This window comes from Lupinus angustifolius, chromosome LG11 (assembly GCF_001865875.1).
Source record: "Lupinus angustifolius cultivar Tanjil chromosome LG11, LupAngTanjil_v1.0, whole genome shotgun sequence".
In the NCBI taxonomy this organism is placed as follows: Eukaryota; Viridiplantae; Streptophyta; class Magnoliopsida; order Fabales; family Fabaceae; genus Lupinus; species Lupinus angustifolius.
Window position 1 is genome coordinate 5,060,877 of NC_032019.1, and position 7,758 is coordinate 5,068,634.

General features: G+C 28.8%; 1 long non-coding RNA gene across 1 annotated transcript; it reads right to left on the reverse strand.

Annotated features, from left to right (window-relative positions):
• Nucleotides 2,310–4,140, reverse strand: LOC109359075. The gene is made up of 2 exons (XR_002109027.1): nt 3,739–4,140; nt 2,310–3,639 (listed from the first exon to the last, which is right to left on the reverse strand). It is a non-coding gene; the product is annotated as an uncharacterized LOC109359075 (long non-coding RNA).

Here is a 7,758-nt window from a genome sequence, read left to right on the forward strand (position 1 = left end):
TAAAATTATTTTATATACTTTACTTGTTTTGGTTATGAAAATATTCTTATATTAATTGATCGGGAAAGATATAATAACTAATTAATTGAGTGAAAATATAAAATGATTTGCTCTTATTTATAAATGATAATTTTAAATTATATTTATTGATAAATTCAGTAACACTAAGCATTTTAAAATTTTAACCACCTTTCATAATTCACCTGAAATTACCCTATGAAATTTGGAAACAAGACCCGAGATAATATCATGCATGTATGGGAAGCAGAAAGGAAACCCTATAGTTCAGCTTTATGCTTCGCAAAAGGTCAAAAAGACCAATTTCCCAAAAGCGGTTCTTTTTGAGACAGCATTCACTTTATCATACAATAATACTAGTATAACACTAATGCATCCACGATATTGATATTAACTTCGTTTGTATTATTTTTTAACAAATCATATTTCTCAAAACACAATTACTCACCACATTTATGAAAATGATCTATTTTTACTTATAAAATCAAAACAATATTAAGCATTACTTTTACTATCCTATCTATATCTAATTAATGAAAACGACAATAAGTGAAAGAATACAATTATTACAAATATAAAAGAAAAATATTTAAATAATACATCTATTAAATATAAAAAAGATATTAATTACATTTATTAATTTGTGTGCTACAAAAAAAGGTATGCACAACTAAGACATAACTTTTATACATTATGATTACATCATTCTCTATTCATATTTAATTATTAACATTACATACATATTACACTCTAATATTAAAAGACAACTAATACATATTTGATCTGTCCCATTAAACAATGTAATCATTTTTGTCAATTTTTTATTATGTCGGTTGCCTTTTATCTCTATGTAATTATTACTTTCTCTCTATTTATTTATTTAAAGAAATGGGAGCAACTAATACATATGTTCCTATTTATCCATTCTTTTGAAAAAATTGTTTATGTTATTATTTTCCATGTTACCCCATTTAATACCTTAACTCGCATAAGTAGTGGAAAAATTAATGGCAAAAGAGAAATAGTATATTAAGAAAAATGCAACAAATATAATATAATGTAAATCAACAAAATTATTACAAATTGTTATAATTTCTATTCTTTGAACTGGGACAAATAGATAGAAAATGAATGTAATATAAGTATTTAACCTTGGAAAACAATAATGAATACTGTCGCAAACTTCATAATGAAACAAATATAAATTAAAAGGCCACTTTTTTCAAACAAAATAGATAAATAAGAATGTACGGAGTAAATAGGATCTGATGTAGTATTATTGATAATTTTGTCAATTACCAATATGAAAGAGTAAATTAAAGCCAATCTCTAATTTTCATAAGGAGCTATTAATTTAGTAATGTAATATATGTGTAAAGATCTTTACACAATTACTCATTATTCACGTGGTGTTATTAAATGATCAATTAAATCAATAAAATTTGACCAATTTAATCAATTTGGTCTTTTCCAATTAAAGTTGTGATAATCTGCTTATTTATTTATTTTTCCTAAGGTTACACAGTGGTTATAATTTCACTGATGCACACACACATTTGTGACTAAATTGATTAAAGAAGATTGACAAACTTAACTATTAAATTTGATTTGTCAATTTGATATTTTACTGTTGTTGTATACTATACTACATCAATCATCACATTGCAGAGAATGAAATTAAAATGAAGTGGATTTCTTAACTTTATTTGCATGATATGAAGAGATAGAAAATACATAAAATGAAGATGATTAAGTTTATGTCAAGATATATGGTTAAACTTTGAATGAAATTGCTTCTGCTTATAGTAAAAATTCACTCATCAGCAATAGAAGGTATTAGAGTATATCATCGTATTCAACACAATTATTTCAAACTTGGAATGCTTAATACATTTCAGCTTGCAAGGGAATGTTAAAATAGTTGAGTTTGTGTTACTTGGTTAGTTAATTTGGTTAGTATAATTAGTTTTTCCTTCCTTTCATATAAATGATTCATTGTGACTTTGTATAATCTTTCATTCAATCATTTAGTTCATTCACTAAATTCAATATTCTCTTAATGAAATGAATGAAATTCATATCCCATTTCCACTCTTAATTCTTAAGATGATATCAGAACAATAATTATCTCTTTTCGATGGCTTATGCTTATAATTCTATCCTTTTACCAATATTCAAATTTATTGTTTGGCTTTTACCAAAACTAAAATGAAGTAACAAGACTGCATCGCAAAGATCTAACGGGCATAGTTTGTGACATTACATGTGCTCGTGAATTTGAGAGATCAAAATGAAGAAACAAACGCCATTGTTAATTAGAAGAGAGAATCATAGTCTGGGTACATGAGCTGCGTTGAAGATTGTGTATATGTGTGAAGTACATATTTGCGTGCAACTATGAATGTGAAAGTATTTCACTTGTGATGCATGAGCATTGTGTTTGTCATTCGTGTTCCCATGCCCAAGTAGCGATTATTTGCTGACCCTTTCTGAACCAAACTTGCAATTGAAGTAATTGTCTCATCAAGAAAGCGAGGCAAAATCAAAAGGTTAAATAAAGGCAATGGCAGAATCTATAAAAGGCTTTGCTTTCTTACAAAGAATTGATATTTATTTAATAAAAATGGGGGAGGGGTGTGCTAAATTGCACAAGTTTCATAAATTCATGAAAATTTCGATAGCTTATTGGACATTGAAACTTCAACGCTAGAAATGAACATTGATTCTTTGAACGTGTGACAGTGTACGACATTAGGGTTTCAGCTATCAAATGAGATATATAACCAAATTAAAAAAATATATATACCGAAAAACCAAACATATAATTCTGTAAAAATTCATAGTTTGATACTATTCTGTGTCATATGTTTTCTATTATAATTATTAAATGATATATGGACATAGAAAGACATGGTGACCATAGAAAAGTACAGATCCGTGTGAAACTGGCAAATTAAGAAACATTGTTAGAGAAGTAGGAGAAGGAGAATCCAATGGAAAGGGGCGGAGTTTACAATGATCTGTGATACTGTATTATGATAACAGATGTCAGATGGCATATATAATCGCGCCTCGTTAATTAATTAATTGAATAAAATTAGGCCTCGATTTTATAACACCGTTGACAATGGTTAAATACTAATTAAAGGGTGTCATCAACATGCTTTTTCATCTAGGATTCAAAACTTAACTTGTTTATCCTAGGTTAATTATTTAGAGATTAGAGAGAAATCAGAGAATAATATAAGCCAAGAAGCCCTAAAGAGAGAGAGAGAGGGGGAAAAAGACAGTGTAGTTCAAAAAGGGATTTGAAAGAGGGGACTATGTTTAACTGTGTTCAAACGGAGATCGGATCTGAGGAAATATAGCAGAAACAGACAGATCGGATAGTTGGAACATGCTTGGGAGTAGATCTGGCTAATGAAGAACGAGAGAAAAGGTAAATACACCTGACAAAAAAAACACCATCATAACTTGATCAGAGGAAAAAGGAAGTAATGATGAAAACCTTTTGTGCCAAGTGAAAATTTGGTCAACATGGTTCATCATTACAGCAATCTGTATAACTACTACCCACATGTGCAACTCATCTGAAAACAAAACCCCACGGTTCAGATCTATCTATAGTTAAGAAAAAACAAATCTTTCAGAATAAATTTAATTTTAAAGAAAAATACTAATAATAATAATAATAATAAAGGAGGAGTAGATGAACCAAACCTATACAAGTTGTCTATGACCAGACGCTATTTGGTTATTTATTTGGAAGCATATAATTGGGGGGAATGAAGCCTGGTCCGACAACGCTATACACTCCTTGATCAAAACTATTGACCAAGATGAAAGGGTCCTCGAGCCAGACAACATTCCCCTCAAAAAACATAGCTTCCCAAAATGGTCTTCTTCCTGCTTCCAAGATCGAAAGCATTTGCTTTGTAAAGAAAAGAAAAGGTGTTTTAGTTCATTGAGTGGTACAATCTTTAGTGTCTTTTATGGGGGGAGAGAGGGAGAGGGAGAGATGGGTTTGGTGATGATAAGGAGTGGGTGAATGAGAATGTAATGAGAGAGAGAGAGAGAGAGTGGCGGAGAAGAATGGGAGAGAGTGGGGGTTATAAGAAGGGTAAAAATAAAGAGGGAGTGGGGGAAGACAACGTTATAAAAACAAAGACAAAAGGATTGGTTCAGGGGTAGACCCTACCACACCAACTTGGTTCTCACTTCCAGAAATGACCACGACCCCATGCATACCCTTACCCTCTCATATCCACCCTTGGATTTGGTATATAGGGTTGATGTTATGTCCTCTTACATGAGTATGACCATTCACTGTACCAATATAATGTATTACTACTGGATAATAAAGGTTCTAATTTGTTAACATTATTTTTTTTAGGGGGCATGCAAATCAGTTTTTCTATGGCACAATGAAGGATTTTTTTTGGGGTAGTGTAATGTAGTAGTAATTTTTAACAGAACTTGATTAAAAGATAATTTTATCCTGCACGAATTATTCACAATAGTGGTTCTTTACTAATGGTTTTTTTATACCTAAAAGTTACAACTAAACTCGAGTTTGCCTGTGCAGAAATAGATACGTCTCACATAGATCAAACATCATCCGGTGATGACTAGATTCATATTTAAAAATAAGTTTTACTTTGAAAAAAAAAAATTAGTTCAATTGTTTTTTATAAATATTACCAATTATATGTTTATGTTTGAAAGGTAGTTATAATTTTTTTATATAAGTTATACATAATACAAATTTGGAGAGACACCTGTAATGTGCATCTTACTCATTGGAGACTAATGTACATGAAGCAAAATCAAATTTTAGTATAAATCCTTTTACTGAGTGTAATGATTTCAAACACCTATCATATTCTATGGTTTAGATTAACATACATAAATCAAATTTCACATACAATAAAAAATATGAAAGGAGTTCACTTATTAGGAGACAATAACATACTTGGAAAGAAATTAGTTCTCTATATGAGAAAATATACTTAGTTATACCAAAAAAAATGGAAGGAGTAGCATATAAATCCATATAATTATTATATTTCTTAAAATACAATTTTTTAAGATACGATAGATACAAAACTTTTACTCTCCCATCATACCTTACAACACTTTTTAGTGAACTCAAGATCTACATAATATATTTCACAAAAAAGTATATCTTTTTATTTTTATGTATGTGCAGCCTCAGAACATATGAATACAAATAGGGACATTTATTGTGGACCGTGAGATTTAATGAAACCAATGTACAAATTGGGCAGAGAAACTAGAAAGATAGACATAATGATGTTTAAATTATTGAGAGGAAAAGGGAATCAAAAGTTTAAAATAGGACTAACAAGCGAGTCAGAGGAGTGGTTGAGTTATGAGATGCCCGATAATAGAAACCGTATTTATTAGCTCCTATTTCCGTTCCAGTCAGCTTTAAAGATTTTTATTGATTTAGTTCTAACTTTAAACTTTTAGACTATAATATCTATATACTGTACTATAAATATACACATTCAATATACTATTTACTGTTACTTTATTATTTTTCAAAAAATCATCAATAATTAAATATGAATAATAAATAAAGAACAATAATATATATATATATACAACTCTTATATTGTTAATATATATATTCTTCTCCAAAAAAATTTAGAACTCTTATGATATTTTTTATTTATATAATAGTCAAAAACTAATATATATTAAGTTTGAGTTTAGGTACTTTTCAGTTTGTTATAAAATCCACAATAATTTTAAATATTTGGTGATTGAACACATAAAAGTGAAAAATGATAATCAAATTTACAAATAATCAATTTATTATACCTAATATATAATTAATTAACTAAGAGTAAATTATCTTTTTCCCTTTAACTTAATTAGATTGATTACACTTTTTTTAAGATTAGACTCATCTCCCCTATAAATAAGGGTGAAAATAGGTCAAGTTGTCTATCAAAGGCCTATTAGTCAATAACAAGTTAGGTCAAAGTCGGTTTTTACGTGAAAAGATCAAACTTGAGTTTTTAAAAAAAATTATTTAGCCTAAACAAATCAGACTTTAGATCATCCAAAATCAATTGAGCTTAACAAACCGAGCTATTTTATTATATTATATAATAATGTTTATATTATACTATTTTAATAGAGTAATAATATTATATTTGCAATTTTTGTTTATAAATGTATCAAAAAATATAATTTAACTGTGATAGTTAGATGAGTCTATTAAAAAGTAGGTCTATTAACGTATTTAAATATAGATATGATAACTTATTTTAGGTTCATATAGTATAACATACCTTTTAGACAGAATCTAATCCGACCTATTTTCATACTTAAATGTGATGGTAATTACAAATTTAAATTGTAATGTATAATTACAAATTTAAATTGATTTATGTAATTGCGAAAAATGGAGGAGTAATTTATGGAAAGTTTATACATCTCCTGCTTTTGATGTTTTCTCTCTCAGTTATTTAGATATTTTAGATGTTAGATATGCGTTTATATTGTTTTTTTCTAAACATATCATTATTTATCAATATTTTTTTCTCTCCATTTCTTTTCCATATGAATTAATTTATTATTTAGACAATTTGTATTAATTTTTTGCATTATTGAATTATTTCTTAAATTATATACATAATGTCAAGTGTCAAAATATGAAACAAGTATTATAAATATATTAAACGTCATATAGGTTAATACAATTATTAGATTTCATAAATAAATTTTGTTTGTAATCACAGGTATATGTATATCAATGGAAAGAATCTACCTATATTAGTCGTGATTTAAGATCTTATTAGATCCAAAAATAATCATAAAGTCAATGATTTAATTCATAAGATCGTCACTTGTTGAAACGATCAATCATACACTTTTAAAAATATTATTTTCTTACTTAAAATAGATCAAATATATTCTTAATAGTACTAGGAAAGAATGTACTGCTCACTACTCAGCTGTTCTTATTGATGGTGTTCTGTCATGTGAATTACTGGAGTAGTAAATAAAATAAAAAGTATTTTGAAAACATAAAGGAGAGAGGGTCCTGGTTAGACTCCTCGCATAATGTGTAACTTTTAAGCAGGCAAGGAATTAGAGGGAATTACCGACAAATGGGTTGAAGGGGCCATGCTTTTATATTCCTTTATAGTACAAAATGGTTTTTAACATAGTTATTAAAACCGTATCGTACCGGCTGGTTCAATCGGAAAACCAGTGACTGGGCCTCTAACCGGTACGGTACAGTTGTTGAACCGGCCAAGTATCAAAACCGGTGAACCGTGTTAGTAATTGTAATCAAAAGAGTTAGTTTAGTTAGTTTTGTAGTTTCTAAATATAGCAAGTAGTTGAAGTTAGTTAGTCTTGTTATAGAAAGAAGTATATTAGTTTGTACAAAACTTGAGAAATAGATGAATATTCATTGATACACAACCCTCTCAATTTCTCTATCTCATTCACCTTCACTTTCTTTCATTTTTTTCTTTTCTCTTTCTTTCTCTTCTGTGCATCACAAATTCTCCAACATTTGGCATCAAGAGCCTTGAAGAAGATCAACACAGTTTCCGCTGCAGGAAGAAAAATGGCACAAACAACAGGGAATTATGTCACAACTTTTCCCGTTCTGGATGGCAAAAACTGGAGTAGATGGTGCATACAAATGAAGGCAATACTTGGCTATCAAGATGTTGCTGACATTGTGGAAGAGGG